This window comes from Corvus kubaryi, unplaced genomic scaffold, assembly GCF_017639235.1.
Source record: "Corvus kubaryi isolate FWS band 111438036 unplaced genomic scaffold, C.kubaryi_AGA036_p1.0 65279, whole genome shotgun sequence".
Lineage (NCBI taxonomy): Eukaryota > Metazoa > Chordata > Aves > Passeriformes > Corvidae > Corvus > Corvus kubaryi.
In genome coordinates this window covers 48,653-66,766 of record NW_024581886.1, presented here as the reverse complement: position 1 = coordinate 66,766, position 18,114 = coordinate 48,653, and positions in this window count along the sequence as shown.

Below are 18,114 nucleotides of genomic sequence, written 5' to 3'. Positions count from 1 at the left end.
AATAACCTGTTTTAAAGTGATTTTTGAATTCAATTATCTGCACGTTTCATTGACAAGGCAGGAGGCCCAGAAAGCAGCTGAAAGAAGGAAGGCATTTTTGAATACCTACATGGACAGAGAGCAGAGATGAAAAGCAGATGTTGGAGGCAGCTGCGTAAAACAAATATTGAGGAGGCCAGAGAAGAGATCATAAAGAAATAATATCCCCCGTGATGCTTCCCCAGAACCATCTCTATTGCTGGTTAGAGAAGGTTTTTTGGCAGACAGGTTTTAATCCAGTCAGGTTTTTATCCAGCCAGGTTTTTAGGCAGTCAGTCAGGTTTTTAGGCAGACAGGTTTTTAATCCAGTCATTTTTTTATCCAGTCAGGTTTTTAGGCAGACAGGTTTCTAGGCAGACAAGTTTTTATCCAGTCAGGTTTTTAGGCAGTCAGGTTTTTAGGTTTTTGCCTCTCTCCTAAAGCTCTGCCAGTTTGTCGCCACATCAATACCCCAAAACTGCCAAGAGCCCCAAAAGGCATCAGATCTCCATCCTCCTCTGGGGCTGGGTGATGGCTCTACCTGCTAAATCTTGGGAATCTCACCCTCTCCCCTCGCTCTTCTCCCCTCACTCCATGGGATGTGCTCATGTGAATTATGGCCTCCCTGAATTTTCATTAAGGGCAAGGAAATGAAAGAAGAAAAGAATCCCAACTTCTACTCTTTTCTTTCCTGGGAAGCAGAAAAAAGCCAGAAAGGGGGAAAGAAGGGATTAATTAGTTGCAAAATAAAAAATCTTTGTTTTCTCTACAAAGCAAGCCATGTTTTGTAACCTTTCTCATTAAATCCCTCAAGATTATTGCTGCTGTTGATTAATTATGAGCAGACACCTCCAGGCAGCCCTTCCCTGCCCATCATCAGAGGCCACTCTGGTGGTGACAGTGGCAGATGTCACGCCCACACCGCGTCCTGCCCTTCTCCCCTGCTCAGTGCCCTTCTCCCTGTCACAGAGCCAACCGGGAATGCCCACACTTGGGAGGAAATTGTCCCCACATTGTCCCCACAGCCAGTGGTCCATTAGGATGGGGCACGTTGCCCTCTAAACCCCAGCCCAGACTCATGGAATCATTTAAGCTGGAGAAGCCCTCTGAGATAATCAAGTCCAACCATTCCCCCAGCACTGCCAAGCCCACCCCTGAGCCACGTCCCCAGGTGCCACATGCACATGGCTGTTAAATCCCTCAGGAATGGGGACTCCACCTCTGCCCTGAGCAGCCTCTGCCAATGCCTGACCACCTTTTTTCATGGAAAACCCAAGGGGAATGAAACCCAGCCCAGCCCTATAATGGGGATAATGCCCAATGCTTCCAGAGGCTTTGGAGTTTCACTGTAAATCACCTGCAGAAATCAAAATTAGGGCTTGGAAGGAAATAAAAATGACCGGGTTTGGTCAGATTCAATTCTTTTCTGTTAATGCTCCCTTGCTCTCACAAATGGAGCACAAATGTCTCATCTGTTCAAAATCCAACTTTGGAAAGTTCTGTTTGCTCCTTCCTCTGAGCAAATCAGAATTCCCAATCAGACAAACCATAAGTTCATCCTTTGAGCATTTTTCATCAATCTCCACCCTCAGTGCAGAGCTGGCACAGGCCTGATGCAAACTCCAACCTCATTTAAACTCCCTCAGCTCCTTCCTCAAGCAAAGTGATGGTGAAAGGGTATCATAGAAAGATCTTAATTCCTTTTTTGTTGAGTATGAAATTGAGAAAAGATAAAACCAAGCTGTGGCAAGATCCAGGCGTGCTCAGGCATTATTATTCCACTGTAGATTAAGGCCTGACCCAAACCACCAAGGAGCTCTTGCCCTGCCTTGGAGAGGCTTTCACTGCAAAGTGATTCCCCACAGCTGGGTGTGAAGAAAGGAAAAATCCACTTTTCTCTCAATTTGTCCCATTTGCCTTCCCCAGCCCTGTGGATGTTCCCAGAGAGGGAACGTGCCCTAAGCACGAGGGGCCATCAGGCCTTCCCCTGCTTCATCCAGGCCTGTCTAAGGCCTACAGATGGTTTCAGCCCAGATTTAATACAAACCTCAGCAATAAAACCATTTTTCCCTAATAATTAAAACCTATAATAATCACAGTCCTGCTGCAGAGATTAGATCCATTAAATTAAAGTAAATTAAATACTGCTGCTGGTGATTAAACACATCCTGAGACACTTGGTCCTACTCATCATAAACAAAACTTTAGTCAAGTTCCTGAGCCACAAAAGTGCTTGTCAAGGCAGGTTTCTCTTTGACACAACTGCTGAAGATGACACATTTCCTTGTCTGCAAGCATTCTCCAAAGAGAAAACTTCAGGCAATGAAAATATTTTGGCATTTCACCAAGTATTTAAAATATTTAACAGTGACCTTGAGAATTAGACAAGGATCCAGTTAAAGCTCTGGTTTAAGGAAAAAAATAGGACAAAAATATGTTTCCTTGAAGAATTTGGTCCTGGTGTGTGTTTACTGCAGAGCTTATCTCAGCTATGCTCTGGACACAATGAAAATGAGCTTAAAAACAAAGGAAAAGGAAACAAGTTTAACTCCTTGTCTTAGAACTACCCTGTGACCCAGGGAATTAATTGAATTTCCAGAACACCTGACCACTTCCTTCCAAAGAGTCAAACAGTTGCTCAGAACAAGGAGAGGGACTAAATCTTATGCTGATGAAGAAATGGGAATTTTTTTATTAATGGAAAGGATCTCTGTGGCTCATTGCTGGCCCAGTAAATGAACCATGGGTCTGCCTTGGATAAGACCACTCCAGGCAATCCCAAGGGAATATTCCAAAGGCATCAGCTCCTGTACTTTGTGGATGAGGGTAAAGTGGAACAGCCCAAAGATGAGACCATCTCTGCTGGGTGCATTTCTCTGCCATTTATTATTTCTAAACAAAAGTACAACTTCAGCCCACTTTAGGCTGATTTTGCACAAAGAGTGGAACTTAAGAGGTGTGTGCTGCCCTGGGTGCTGCTGAGATGTGTTGTCTGTGTGGTAAAACTGCTCCTTTCCTCTTTTATCAACCTGAAAAACAACACCTGGAGCGCCAGGTGTTTCTTCTGCCTGGGTTTTGTGGTCCAACAGACATGGGGTTTTTGGTGGGGAGATCCCCTAAGTCCTCACACACCTGTGTGACTCTGTACTCAATGTGTGTCCCCCTTTCATGCTGAGAAGCTGGCTCACCTCTTCTTCCCATGTTATGGGGTCCTACCACATTTCCTTGTACCTCTTAGCAGGTGCATCCCTGGAGGGAGAACCCCCACAACATTCCCAGGGGGTGAAGCTGGGCTTGGTTAAACGCCAAGGAAATGGGGGTGTCTCCAAGGTGCATAGCACAGAACAGGGAAAGAGGATGGATGTGATGGCCATGGGTACTCTGTGCTTTGACCTCTGCTACCATTTTGTGGATTATTAACTGACAGTTCCTAACTTATTTCCTGTAAACCCAGGAATTAGAAAGGAAAACAGAACCATCTCATTTTGCCAGCACATGGAGATTTGCTTCAGTCTCTGCATTTAGGTTTAGCTTTTCACATTGAGAGGATTTTCCCCAGCTCCCAATCACTCAGTGGTGCTCTTCCCATAAATTAATGCATTTAGGAAGTGCCCAAAAGCTCCTAGACTTCCAGCCACAAAGAAAGATAAAAAATCCTTTAAGTTGTAATTGCCACAAAATGCCCTTTGTGTGTTTAGAAGACGTGTGGCACCTGGGGACATGGTTTAGTGGTGGCCTTGGCAGCGCTGGGTTAATGATGGCAATTAGAGAATTCATTAAAGAAACCCCTAAACTCAACAATATCTTTTTTATTATCTTGTACCTCTTCGGAGGCTGTAGGAAACCACGTAATGGATCAACACTCCAAGTATTATTGAAACAAAGATCAAAACAAGCACTCCAGACTTAAAGAGCACATCCAAAGTTATGCAAACAATTCCAAGGAGATCCAGCCATGCTAGCAGCCCTGCCAGGGGGGTGCTCTTCAGCTGAGAAGGGTTTGGGGTAAGTTGGGTCAAAAAGAGGTAGAAAAGGAAAAAAGTTGGTAGAACTTAATCGCGGTTCAAGACCTGAAACTGGGTGAGATCCTCAAGCTCCCAGCAGGATTCCTCACCATCTTCATAATTCCATATTTTCAGTCTTACAAACCCAGTTTGGACAGGGCTTTGCACAACCTGGGATAGTGGAAGGTGTCCCTGCCCATGGCAGAGGGTGGCACTGGATGAGCTTTAAGTTCCCTTCCAACCCAAACCATTCTGTGATTCCATGATTCTTAATTTCCTTTTATTTCCATAAAGCACGTGCATGCTCTGCATTTATTTTCTCCCAGATGTGCGTTATTTTTCAGCTCATTGGGTGTGTTAATGGTTACTGTTGTCAATAACAGGGTTTCCAAACAATTTCTGGATGACTTTGTGAACTGGCTGCCAGCGGGACAGAACATGGAGCCGAGCTCCAACTTTCTAGTAAATGTTTGTCAAAGAAAATGAGATTTCTTAAGAGATGTGGAAAGTTCTTCTAAGATTTTCATTGATTTTCCCCTCAATTTTGGCATCTGACATGGATCCACCAGGACTTGCTGATGGATGGCAGGACATGGAGGGTCACAAAGAACGTGCTCAAGACCAAAGCCACCCCGGGCATCGCTCAGCGAACGAGAAGTCACACAAAGACTGCACAGAGCAGGCAAAGACTGTGCTTATCTTGGTTATTAAAGCCACACATTTATCACCAGGCAAAAATCCCTAATTCCCAGCTCCAGGGGTGTGGAGAGGAGCTGGTGCTCTCCCTGCAGCTGGCAAAGCCGGCGGGTCCAACGTGCCAAACACGTTCCCCTCGTGCTGGGAGATAAAGCTCACGTTGAGGGAGCACAAACAACAAGGACCAGCCGCACAAGGCTTCGTTAATCACTTCCATGTGCCCGTTATTAGCTGGGAAGGCTGAAAGGGAGGGAGAGATCAAGCAGGACTAGACTGATTCAGACTTTTCAGCAGCAACACTATGGATCTTTATTAAATCCAGAGTGCGTGAGCTGGGCTGGCACCTGCTCCACTGCCGTGGGCAGGATGAGCATCCATGTGCCGGAGAAGGATGCACGGAATCACCCCAGCCCTGGAGTACATCCATGGGCTGAGACCTACAGCCACCCAAAATCTGAGAGCTCTCTGCCCCCAGGAGGTTGTCCCTTGTCCCAGCCAAGCTGTTGTGTTCCGGCGCGGCTCCGCCACATCCGTCACTCCTACAGGGAGCCAACACCCGGACAACAACAACTGACTGGGAGCAGCTCAGTGAGGCCAAACCACCCCACTGCTGGTTGTCAGTGCAGCTCTGCCCTGCACAGTGACGTGCAAGCACAAGGCAATGCTCTCTTCAAGCTATTCCAGCAATTTATCCCTTAGGAAAAATGTATCACCCGGAAAACCACCAGTGTTTGCTGCAGCTGTGGGGCCAGCTCTGGGAAGCGCTTTATGGCTCTGCATAAGTATTTGGGTTTCTGCTCTCCCCGTGTTTCCATCAGCCTGCTAATCACCCTGTAAAACCAGGAATTCCTGCTTTAAGGAGATAATGAACCCACCCCGAGCAGCTGCAGGGTATCAAACATGGCAAAGACACCCAGTGCTCGGAGGCAGCTGCCCAATGTTCCTGCTTCCCACGGAGGCCTTTGCTCCACATGAAGCAGAAGAAGAGGTAAATGAAGATCTAAAGCAAGCAATGTCCATTTGCTGTTTCCTGATTTAATTTAGCGTGGACCTGGCACAGTCCAACTTGTCCAGGAGTTTGGGTGAGCTCTTTGCTTTGCACCGTCTCTGCTGAGAAGTGACTGGTTCCCATATTTCAGGTAAAAATCTCCTGTGGCACCACGGCACAGGTGAAGATATGGGATCATGGAACGGTTTGGATGGGGAGTGACCTGAAAGATTATCCATTTCCAACCCCCTGCCATGGGCAGGGACGCCTTCCCCTATCCCAGATTGCTCCAAGCCCCATCCAGCCTGGCCTTGGACAGTTCCAGGGATCCAGGGGCAACCACAACTTCTCTGGGGAACCTGCTCCAGGGCTTCCCCACCCTCACAGCCAAGAATTTCTTCCTGATATCCAACTTAAATCTAACTTTCTTCGTCTTAAAACCATTCCCCTATGTCCTGTCCCTCCATCCCTCACCCAAAGTCTCTCTCCAGCTCTCTTGGAGCCCCTTCAGGCCCTGGAAGGAAGGTTGCTCATACATTTATTAATTTAGGGGGAGATACGTCCGTGAGACCAAGCTACACGTTTGTGTTAGAGAGTCCTCCAAGCTAAAATTGCAGGAATAGTTAAGGAGTTGCACAACCACATTGTATGAAAAGCAGGAGAGCACATTTGCAGTGACCCTCAGGAGACAGAGTTTGGCAAAGCACTCAGTGCTCTTGGTGAAATAAAACATGCCCTGCAATCCTTTTGCTGATGATATCAAGTGTAATATTCAATGGTCTTCAGAGGCTGAAAGCTGCTCTGCTGCTTTTGGATTAAAATGAATCGATTCAACTTTAAATTAACAGCAGATGACTTGTGGGAATGTCTATTCCCACATTTACAGCTTTGCACTAGTTTTTTTTCTTTAAAAGTGTTAGAGCTGAGGGCAGCCAGCATTCCCTGGAGCTCCAGGTAGGCAACAAAACCCATCACGACCGACATCCAGCTTGGCCATCCCAAGGCAGCACCACCCCAACCCCCCAAATTTAGAAGTGCAGGCTTAAAAATAAGCAGATGCTCAACTTCTGCCAAGGGCTGGGTGTGACTGAGCACGTGCTGGAATGTTTTGCTGACTCCAAGCCCTGCTCTGGCAGAGGACAGGTATTTATAGCACAGGTGATCCAGCTGATCCAGCACTTCCTAAAATGCTGGCGGATCTGGGAGCTGCCAAGAGCAACAGGAGTTCCTCAGGCTGGGATGAGGGAGTCAGGGCTGTGTCCTGCTCACCCACTCCCTGCAGCAGGTCCCCAGCGCTGGAAGGGACCTTCCAGACCATCTCATTCCAGCTCCCTGCAATGGGCAGGGAACCCTCAAGCAGACCAGGCTGACTGAAACCCCTGATCCATGGCTTGGATTTTCACTGGGGCAAGGTCAGGGAAGGGTTGTCCCCCCACCATTCCATCACCTCCTGCCTCGGTCATTCCCAAATTATTCATTCCCACATGGTTGCAGACCTGCACCTGCCAGAGCCCATCTCAGGCTGCTTTGAATCCCATCCCAGCAGCATCAGGCTTAGGGATGCTCCTGTGGTGCCACAGCTTCACCTGGCTCCAGCCCTTCCTTAGCCAAATTCCTGCTTGACCATGACCAAGGACTGAAATAACCCAGCAGAACTCCCTGGCAGCTCCTTGCACTGCCTGTTGTGCAACGTGGAACTTCTACATTTGCAGGGGCGAGCAGGTGACATCTCCCATTGCCCCTGGCCCCAGAGGGCAGGAATTTACTGAGCATCCACACAACATTGTGGGCCCAATCCAAGTTTCACAGAATCACTGAGGGTGGAAAAGCCCTCCAGGATCACCAGCTCCAACCTGTGCCTGATCCCCACCTTGTCACCCAGCCCAGAGCACTGAGAGCCATGTCCAGTCCTTCCTTGGACACCTCCAGGGATGGGGACTCCACCACCTCCCTGGGCAGCCCCTTCCAATGCCTGACCACCCTTTCCATCAAGAAATTCCTCCTGCTGTCCAACCTGAATCTCCCCTTTTTCTCAGGCCACAACAATTGAAGGCATTGAAGGCAGGTAGCACCTCTTGGCTACCCTGCCTGTCCTGCTCATCCACAGGCTCCCCACTGCTCCTGGCAGCTCTGACACCCCTGGACACCCCCACCACTGAGCCAGGAAAGTCACCAAGGGCAATTTATCGTCACAAAGGCACCTGTGGGCTGAGCGTGGGTGATGACACTCATCAACTCATGGTTGAGGACAGCAGCACAGCCTGTTCTCTCTCCTGGCATTCCGTGCCTGCCCACAGGGTTTGTGCTCCCTGCCCTCGGCACGGCGGCTGGGAAAGCAACCAGAGGCAAGGCAGGAAGAGCTCCTGCTCTCCATGGCAACATCCAGCAAACTCTGGGAGCTGGGGCGGCTGCCAGAGCTCCGTGGGCTCGAATGGTTTGCAGGACGTGACCTGGGCTCCTGGGCGAGTTCCAGGGGTGCCCAGAGCGCGTCCTGCCTGTGCAGGGACACCTGGGCTGGACAGAGTCCCTCAGTGTGGGAACAGAGCAGGGCTGGCACAGCACAGCCTCCCCTGCTTCATTACTCATCAGAGTTAATTAGCACAGGATGAGCTGCCTCGTTAGCAGCAGCTCCAGCCCTGGCACTGCCAGGGGACGCAGGAACCCATCATGGCACTGGGAATATCTGGAGAGTTTGTTTCTAACACAAGGCCATGTTTGCAAAAGCAAACATGCAAATGAACACAAATGTCCCAGGAATCAGAGAGTCATGGGATCACTACGGTTGGGAAAGCCCTCTAAGATCATTGAATCCACCTGTTAATCTAAAACTGCCACTTTGCTACTAAACCATGTCCCAAAGTGCCACACCCACACGTTTTTTGAATGCTTCCAGGGATGAGGACTCCCTGGTCAGCCTATTCCAAGGCCTTTTCATGAAGAAATTTTCCCAAATATCCAAATTAAATCTTCCCTGGCACAGCTCGAGGCCGTTCCCTCTCCTCCTGTCCCTGTTCCCTGGGAGCAGAGCCCGACCCCCCCCGGCTGCCCCCTCCTGTCAGGGACTTGTGCAGAGCCACAAGGTCCCCCCTGAGCCTCCTTTGCTCCAGGCTGAGCCCCTTTCCCAGCTCCCTCAGCCGCTCCTGGGGCTCCAGCCCCTTCCCCAGCTCCGTTCCCTTCCCTGGACACTCTCCAGTCCCTCAATGTCTTTCTCATCATGCGAGGGGCCCTGACACTGCTGTGAGCCTGTAAAAATGTGTTAAATTACCTGCCTTCCACTAATATAAAAAGCCAGGAAAAAAGCTCCTGGAGAAGTCTAAGTTTACCTGAAAATCAAGCCAAACAGGTTTTTCTCCCCTTTTTTTGCTTGCTGCTGTCATGAAACAAGTTTGAATGTGGAGGTATCAAGTTCGCAGCAGTTTAAAAGTTAAACGTGGCCTGGAAAAGCAGAGCTTTCTAAAAGCTTTCATTGAGCCTTGTTTTCCCCTGCGCCGTCTCCCTGCTTGTGGCACGGGAGGCCTTCCACAAGTGCTCTATTCATGGGGGCCCTGGCCACCAGAGCCCCTAAAATTGTTGGGCCAGCCCCAGTGGCTCAGCCTCATTAAAGGGTTTGTGTTTGGGGACATGCTGTGGGTGCTTTCATCTCCCAGACTCTGCTTGGGTTATTTTTACCTGTCAGGTTGGAGAGCTGAGCCTTGGCCCGGCCACTTCTCCGTGCCCTGGGTGTTTGTGGAGCTCAGCCCAGAGCCAGAGCAGCCTCAGTGCTTAATACAGCTCCAGAATCCTCCCAGATGAAGGAAAACCCACCCAAATAAGCAAAGCCAAAGGTGCATGGGCTGAAGGAAAGCCTGGGGACAGGGGGCAGCCACCAGCCCATCTGCTCCTGGTGGTGCCATGGGGAGCTCTGCTGGGCAGAGATTTTGCTGTATTTATGTTCCATGGCTCATTCTGTAGGGTTTTTATATCATTTGTGCTGGTTTGAGTAGCACTGCCTTCTGCTTCTTCCCCAGGAACTTCTCCCTGGGAGACAAGGGAGCAGAAACTGCCTTTCTCCCTTTCCAGCTTCCAACCTCCGTTTGGAGAGCAGGGACACAGGCTTTGTCCTCTGTGCTTCTGCCAGGCTGAAGACAGCTCTGCCTGGAGCTGCGAATCACATACCACTCCCCCAGAGACCTCTCTTCCTTCCCAGCTCTGCTCCCCGAAGTTGCCTTTCCCTGGATTCTGGTCCTGCAGCTATGCCAGGCTTGGTGCCAGATGATTTAGTTTTGCCTGTGGATCTCTGGAACAAAGACAAGCCACGTGCCAGGAGCACAGGTTGAGGTTTTCCAGGTGAGGAGCTTGCCCCAGCCAGGCTGCTCCCAGTGCTTCCCTGGGGCTACAGGGATCCTGAATGTGCTTCCTGTTCTTAATGTGTTCAGACAACTCCAGGAGTGGCACAAACAGGCACTGAAATCAGTGGGGAGATTTGTGACCCACATCTCAAACCTCTTTTTCTCTGCACTCCAAAGGTCAGTGATAACAGCTCCCAAATTTAATTAAAAATGTCATTTTTTCAGCTTGACCCAAGAATCTGCATTACTGTCATTTGAGGAACCCTTTGACCCCTGGCAAGTTAAAAAACCCTCTGAACTAGAGAAACTCTTTCTTTACAAAGACTTAGCCAGGTTTTCAAGCTCTGTTTTTCATCCTGTGCACCAGAACAGAGTGGCAGCTTGTAGAGAAAACTGTATGAAGAAAATATAGAGAAAATATACAGAAAATATATTTTCTGGTGCAAAAACCCTGCAGACAATGGAAACTGTGGCATTTCTGAGCTTTGGAGGGCTCTGTTTGCAGCCTAAATCGATTTCACTGTTCCCTCAGAGACCAGGTAGGACACAAATCCTACATGACAGTGTGTGAAATCATTGTTATTTGTAGAAGCAACTTGTACAAGCCAACAAAATGGCCTCAAATCCTCATTTGTGCCAAGGCAGCTCTGTAAAATAATTTTTTTTTTTTTACAAAACCTTCCTCATCTTTTATCAAGGGGTTCCTACCACACCTGAGCTCTTGCCTGGGCTGTGCAAATCCGATAATCGAGGCTCAAACCCCGATTTTTCAGTGTAAGATGGGTGGGGAGCCATTGGTTTGAATCCCAAACAGCACAAAGAGTTGCCAGTTGTCCTTATCCTCATCCATGGATGTGGATAAAGCTACATCATCCCCTGGCAAGGCCAAGGAACACACAGCAAGCCAGGGAGCCTTTGGGAGTTATCCCAAACTTTGGGAACATGAATGCCCACCTGCCAATGACAAGACTCAAGCTCTGGTTGTGGCAGCTCCAGGATGTGCTCCTTGTGCGAAGCTTTCCCTCAGAACAGAACAAAGGGAATCCCAAGGAATATTCAGGAATCTCACAAGAGAAAACACACACTTTTACAGTCGGGTTTCCCCTTGTTTTCTCTAATCCAACACCAAAATCTTCCATTAAGATTTCTGCAAGTCTTTTTCTGGGGGCTGAGTGTGTAAAATGCTGCTTGTACCTGTTCCACCTGCAGTAAACTCGGTCAAAACAGTAAATTGGGATTCCCTACTGGATCCTGCCCTGGGCAGAGGAAAAGCCTCGTGGGCTACCTGGCTACCCCCTGCACATGGGATGACAAACACGGCAATGACGTCTGGACTGGGAAAAAGAAAACATCAGGAATGTCAGAGAGCAGCAGCTGGTAAATCCATACGTAGGAAAACAAACAAGGCCGAGCTTTGATTGTCCAAGTTCACAGCAGAGGTTACTTTACCTTGGCAGAGCCACATCCACGACTTTCGGCTCGGAATTCCTTCGGCAGAGCTAAGCAAAACCATGTGTTCTCCTGGAACCAGGGGAAAGTTTATCTCCAGCACTGGGCAAAGGCAGGGCTGGAGCAAAGGAGGCTCAGGGGGGACCTTGTGGCTCTGCACAACTCCCTGACAGGAGGGGGCAGCCGGGGGGGTCGGGCTCTGCTCCCAGGGAACAGGGACAGGGATGAGAGGGAACGGCCTCAGGCTGGGCCAGGGGAGGGTCAGGTTGGACAGCAGGAGGAATTTCTTCATGGAAAGGGCGGTCAGGCCTTGGAAGGGGCTGCCCAGGGAGGTTTGGAGTCCCCATTCCTGGGGGTGTCCAAGGAAGGGCTGAACTTGGCACTCAGTGCTCAGCCCAGAGCTGGGTGACAAGGTGGGGATTGGGCACAGCTTGGACTCGATGGCCTTGGAGGGCTTTTCCACCCTTAGTGATTGTGTGAATTTGGGAGAGGTTCAGTAGGATTTTGGGAAATGGCAGGACGGGTGTTTTGGGAAAGCTAAAGAGAACAGAAAGAGGGGAAATAATGTTTACAGAAGAGGTGTAACAAGGACTTGACAGAGAAGGGCGAGGTTCTGGCAACTCCTGCTGGTCAGAAAAATGTGGGATCAAAGCAGTGTTTAGGGAGGATCTGCTCCTTTTCAAAGTGCTCCAAGGAACCACGCTCAGGGAAACTGAGAGTGGTGAACTCTGTGACCAGGGACCTGCCACGTATCCGTGCTATTTAAAGATGTGTCAGGGTTAGGATAAATATAGGATCTGCTGGGCATGGTCTGACAAGTCACCTTGGGTTCTCATGGGAATATTTATTGTGAGCTTCAGCTGACTGTAGCCACAGCCAGAGCTCCCAAGGGAAAACCTCCCTGTGCCGCCATGGAAAGCTGCCCTGCTCAGGCTGGAGCTGGAGCTGGAGCTGGCCCAGCACCCAGGAACACCTCAAGCACTTGTCCCACTGCCCTGCACCTCTCCCAGGGGACACAGCACTGAGACAAAGGCCACTCATGGTCCTTTTGCAGGAGATGGGGTGACAGCCCCAGGGACCTGGACAAATTCCAGGCTATTTAATTGCTTTCTGTCTTCCTGAATTCCTCCAGCGCTTCCCTTTGGGCGTGCTGGTTTCTGCTTCCTGTCCTGGATCCCAGAGCAGCCGGAGCCCAACGCCCCCAGGCACGGAGTGAGAGCTGCTGGAAGGTGCTGCCTTGATTGGGAACTCATCGTATTCCAGCCCTGTGAGAAAAATCCATCTGCAGCTCCTGGGGAGCTCCTGGGCCGGCATCTGCCTTCAGCTCTGCCTTCAGCACTGACAGGGGTCGGCACAACCCAGCAGCCTCCACATCCCACCCTGCTCCGATCCCACCTTGAGTCCAACTGGGGACCAACTGCGCTGTCTCGGAGCCCACCAGGCACTTTGCTCCCTGACTTTCCCAACCCTCCCCAGGACAGGCTGGAGAAGTCTGGAACTGGGCCATTTGGAAGGTTAATCCAAGCCTTTTCCAACAGATCCACAGTAGCTCCATCAAAACCTCAGCAAACCCTCAGCTGTGGCTGCATCACTGTCCAGCTGAAAATGGGGACAATCCTCCCAAATTTCTTCTTGCTGAGCAGCAGATCTGTGCTGTGACAGGGCAGGGATGGGAAGGGGATGGATGAAGGATCCTCAAGCTCACGGGACACACTCCAGGGCAGAAGATCCCATGGAGCTTCGGCTGCAGGTGCTGTTATAAACAAGAAAAGCATCCTATTACTCCCCATTCCACAGCCAGTTTGGCTTGGGGGAGTCCAGCATGATTAATAATTCGTGAAATTGCATTGCAAGAAACAAGAAACCAGCAGGAAAGTCTCTAATCAGACTCTGTAAGACTAGAGGGGTTGATTTGCCTCAGTCTATTCACTTCAGTCGATACAACCACTATTAAATGTTGAGTGAAATCCTTGCTTTATGTAAATCCTCTCCCAGAGGAAAAGCAAGACAGCGAAGGAGGGAAGACACGAACCCAGGAGAAAATCCTGTACTGCCTCCAATCACAGGAGGTGCAGTTGTCCTTCCCTGGCCACTTAGTGGTGATAAAATGGGAGTGCCATGAATTATGAGTGAGGGTCTCACGTTTCATGGAGAGCTGTTCCCCGGAGCGGGGATGTGACAGGGCAGCCGCGCCTTCCCCAGGCTTGGAAGGACATCAGGAGTCAACTGAGGAAAGGTAAAAGGAAAAAAATAGAGGCATTGCCCTGTTGGGGTTGCTTTCCTCTTTAAAACAAAGCTCTGGTAACAAAGGGAAATGTTATACAAGGAATTCCATCCTTATCTGGAGAGCTCCTGGACAGGGTGGCCTTTCCCTGCCGTGGTGAAGCTGCTTGTCCCTCAATGTCAAATGCTTTTAGCAAAGCAGCTTTTATTTGATTTATCTCCTGGGTTTCTGTGCTTGTTGCTCTATTTCCAACCCGGTGGCCCTGCAGGAACGCCTCCTGTCAGGGGATCCTGGTGGGACACCAGTCAGCCTGGGCAGGAATTCTGGGTCATGAATTACAAGCTTTGGGATGAATCTGAACTTCAGGCTGGACTTCCAGTGGATGCCAAGTGTTTGTTACAGGCTGGAGAAGGGAGGGCCGGGAGGAAGAAGGTCAGGTCCTGGTGTACCAGGGTTGGGGGTGTGAGGGCTCCCTGATGGGCACTTTGGGGTCATTTTGGAGCCATTCTCAAGGAAATGCTTATCTGCATCTTCCAGGGGTATGGAGCAAACCCAGAGCAGGCAGCCTTGACTGTTTTGCCAAAAAGCTGAATTGCAATTAGTGAGGCGAGGCCAAAGTCTCAGCAACAACTGGAGAGCAGGAGTGAGGTGGTGGTGGCTTAACTCGAATAAACCCGCTTGGATTTGCATAACACTGGGAGTTTGTGCCCCAGCAGAGCTCGGGCTGGGCAAGATTAGCTTTGCTAATGAGCTTTGCTGATGCAAGTCTTACAAGAGAGGCACAATTTGGGCGTTTGACCCTGGCTGGGCACAATCACAGAGCTCCCTGTGAGCCCTGGGCTCCAAACTGCCTCATTTTGGGGTTAAGATACAGAATCCCAGACCGGTTTGGGTGGGAAGGACCTTAAAGCTCACCCAGTCCCACCCCCTGCCATGGGCAGGGACACCTTCCATTAGCCCAGGTTGCTCCAACCTGGCCTTGGACATTTCCAGGGATGAGGTAACCACAGCTTCTCTGAGCAGTCTGTGCCAGGGCCTCCCCACCTCCCTCCTTTGCAAGAAATCTCCAATCTGTGACTCCAACCCGGTCACTTAAAGGCATTATTAGCACACCAGCAATGCTGTGCTCCCTAAGGATTGAGAATTCCCCCTGCCTGTTCTGAAGGATTTCTCTCCATGACATGCACACCATGGTTTTGTCTGGTTTTCCATTATTCAGCCCATGTGGATTTTACCACTTCCCTTGGGAGCCTCCAGCGAAGCCCAGTCTCTGCATTGTTCCAAACATTTCCTGACATTCAGCTGCTTCTTCCTTCTATTCATGCCCATCAGAATTGTGCTCCTGCCTGGCTGTGCCCTCGATTGTTTGGGGTGCTCCCAGCCCTTTGAAACTGGGAGTTTTTGCTGTCAGAACACAGAACAAATTCCCTGACTTCTCATGTCCTTGGGGCTTGTTGACATTTAATCTCCCTCTGTGCTCTCACCCAGGAGCAGCAGCCAGCCCTGGGCTCGTCCTCTGTTGGTGTCTTCTCCCTTCATTTCTGCCCTGTGGTGGCTCTTCCTGCCTGTCTGGTTCTCCATCCTTCCCAATGTTTTTGTGAAACTCGTTTTCCTCTAGGAAAACACCAGCACTTGCTCATGTCATGTTCCATCTCACAGCCTCAGCCAGGGCAGCTGTGAGGGATGAAATGTGGATATGGGACCTCATGCTGGCACTGACAGCTTGGCTTGGGAGGGACCCTAAGGACCATCCAGTTCCAACCCCTCTTCCATGGGCAGGATCACCTTCCAATCCACTATCCCTGCCTAAAAAACAGGCTCCACCATATCTGGAACAGGAGCTGTCACCAGGATTCAAAAAAAAACCCAATAAACCAACTCTATTTCCCCTGATTTTCATTAAAACCCTGCTCTGCAGAATGGGGACACAAAGGGAAATGTTTCGGTGTCCCCGTGGACACTGTCAGGCAGGAGCGATGTCACAGCTCGGGAATCGGGCTCTGCCCAGCTGGAGCAGGCAGGCTCTGCTGGAAAACACCTGCTCCCTTTTCCAGGGATCAGATTTCGGAGTAGCTGGATCCTCCTGTCAAAACAAGTGTCCATTCCCACCAGGATCTGTCCCAGCAGAACTGGGGAAAAGGAGCCAACAAACCCAGATCCCACAGCAAATATGGACACAGCGAGTTTCTGAACTCATTCTGGAGGAGGGAATAACCAGGAATTTCTTTCCTGGATGCGGTTTCTGCAGGGAGACATCGCAGGCTTGACGTGGTCATGCTTGGAAATTGCTCCATGTCATGGGAAAGATGAGGTATGAGTGGGAAGTCTGCAAAGTTAATCCCTTCTCTATCAACAAGAGAAATTAAAGGCTCTGAAACGACTTAGACAACCTTGGAAGAGCTGGATTAAACTCCTGTAGGACATGGGAAGCAAAGGAGCGAGCAGTGCTGGAGACTGGGAGAGGACTCTGTCCTGAGGGATGACTCCCCTGGCTTATTGGGGATAAAATAAAAGTGAAGGTTGAGGACAAAATGGGAGGTTTGGGGGGATATTCAAGTCCAGGCCTTGGTGCCAGCAGAGCTTTGGATTCGCCTGACCCAGCAAACAGCACAAACTTTTATTTTACTTTTTCCCCAATTTCAGCAGCTCATGATCCTGCCTTTGCTTGAGTGCATTAAATACAGAAAGGCCTAAACATTTGGAGAAGAAAGATCCTGGCATCCATTGGCAAAAAGTCCTCTTGGATAGGAAAGTAATGGAACGTTAAGTGCTGATAAATAAACAAACCAGGATTTTTAAATGAGGCCTTTTTAAAATTGCAAGGGGACGGCTTCAAATGGGCACTTGCCTTTTGTTTTTCTTCTTTGTTATCTCTCTACAGCACTTAAAATTATTTAAAAATTCTTCTAAATGCTTATTTAAAAACCCCCAAAACTGAAAAGATTATGCTTTGCACTTCCATTTGATTCCAAAGGGATTTTTGGATGCTGTGTTATAAAACTTTTTGCAAAAGGTTTTGAATGGAAGCCCTGACAAGCCATGGAACATTAGGAAATCCCACAGCATTAATGAGCTCTTGAAGGGTTAGAGAATCATGGAATTGTAGACTGGTTTGGGTTGAAGGGACCTTAAAGCTCACCCAGCTCCACCCCCTGCCATGGGCAGGGACACCTTCCACTATCCCAGGGTGCTCCAAGCCCCGTCCAACCTCGTTCTGCTCAGGAATTTTCCTTTAAAATCTTTTCCAGCACCGGCTGTGGTTTCTGTAAAGTGATTTTTTTTCTCTTTTCCCCCAGGAAAATGCCACTATTACTGATTTTTTCCTTTAGTTTTCCTGGGAAAACCCTCAATGAAACACCCCATTCAAACACAATTAAACCTGTTGGTTTAATCACCCCAGTAATGACCCTTTGGGGTCACCCAGACACTAAACATTATTCCACAGGAGTTGTGGTCCTAAAGCTGATGCCTTAAAAGTGTAAGACCTTTAGAATCTGTGTCACAGGATGAGAGAACGAGACAGAATATCATGGATGCATTGCAGACAGGAAAAAATTCCCAATACAACAATTTGAGGCACAAAGTTGATGTTTTGGGCTCATGGGGGTACCCCCTTCCCCAGGCAGGGTCCCTAAACCACTCAGATGCCACAAAGCCCCCCCTGGATGCTCCATTTTTGCCCCAGCATCCTGTTCATGGATTCTATGGATGGAAGGCTCCATGGAAGCCTCAGGATGAACCAAAGCCATGCAATATTTAAGGCTCAAATGACAAATGAATTCTGCTGGTGCAAGAAAGCACAGGAAGGGAAGGAGCAATAAAGGAACAAAGTTAATGCCTTGATCATGTATATTCCAGGGGCCTTCAAATGCCAGCTGGATTTGGGTTCCGCTCTTTGGCTCCTTGGAGGGCTCCTAAGTGCCCTGAGGTAGGAAAATTGGCACAAGAAAGCCTCAATTGACTGAAAATACCTACTGAGGTTTGACAGCAGAAGAATTAAGTGTTAATCACCGGGAAATGCAAAATGTTCGTTTTCTGGGCAAAATTATCCCATAAATTCAGGTGTTCCTGCCCGACTGAAATCAATGGGAATTGCACATCCCAGTCCCAAAGCCACTCCAGCACTGACACAACCGGAGACAGCCCAGAAGTATCATTTCTGTGGGGTTTCTGTGCATGGGCAGCAAATTCTGCAAAGAGGGGGTAAAACTTCTGCTTCAACACTTTGTGCCTTCTCAGCAGCCATGCTTCCCAATGAGATAACAGCCCAGTTTCCCTTGTTTTCCAAAATAACTCCAGATTATTGATGTCCTGCCAATGTTTTAACAAGGAGAGTTCACTAAATCCCACCCTGTCCCAAGTCTAGGGCGAACACCATGGGATCAGGGTGGGGACACCAAATGGGTA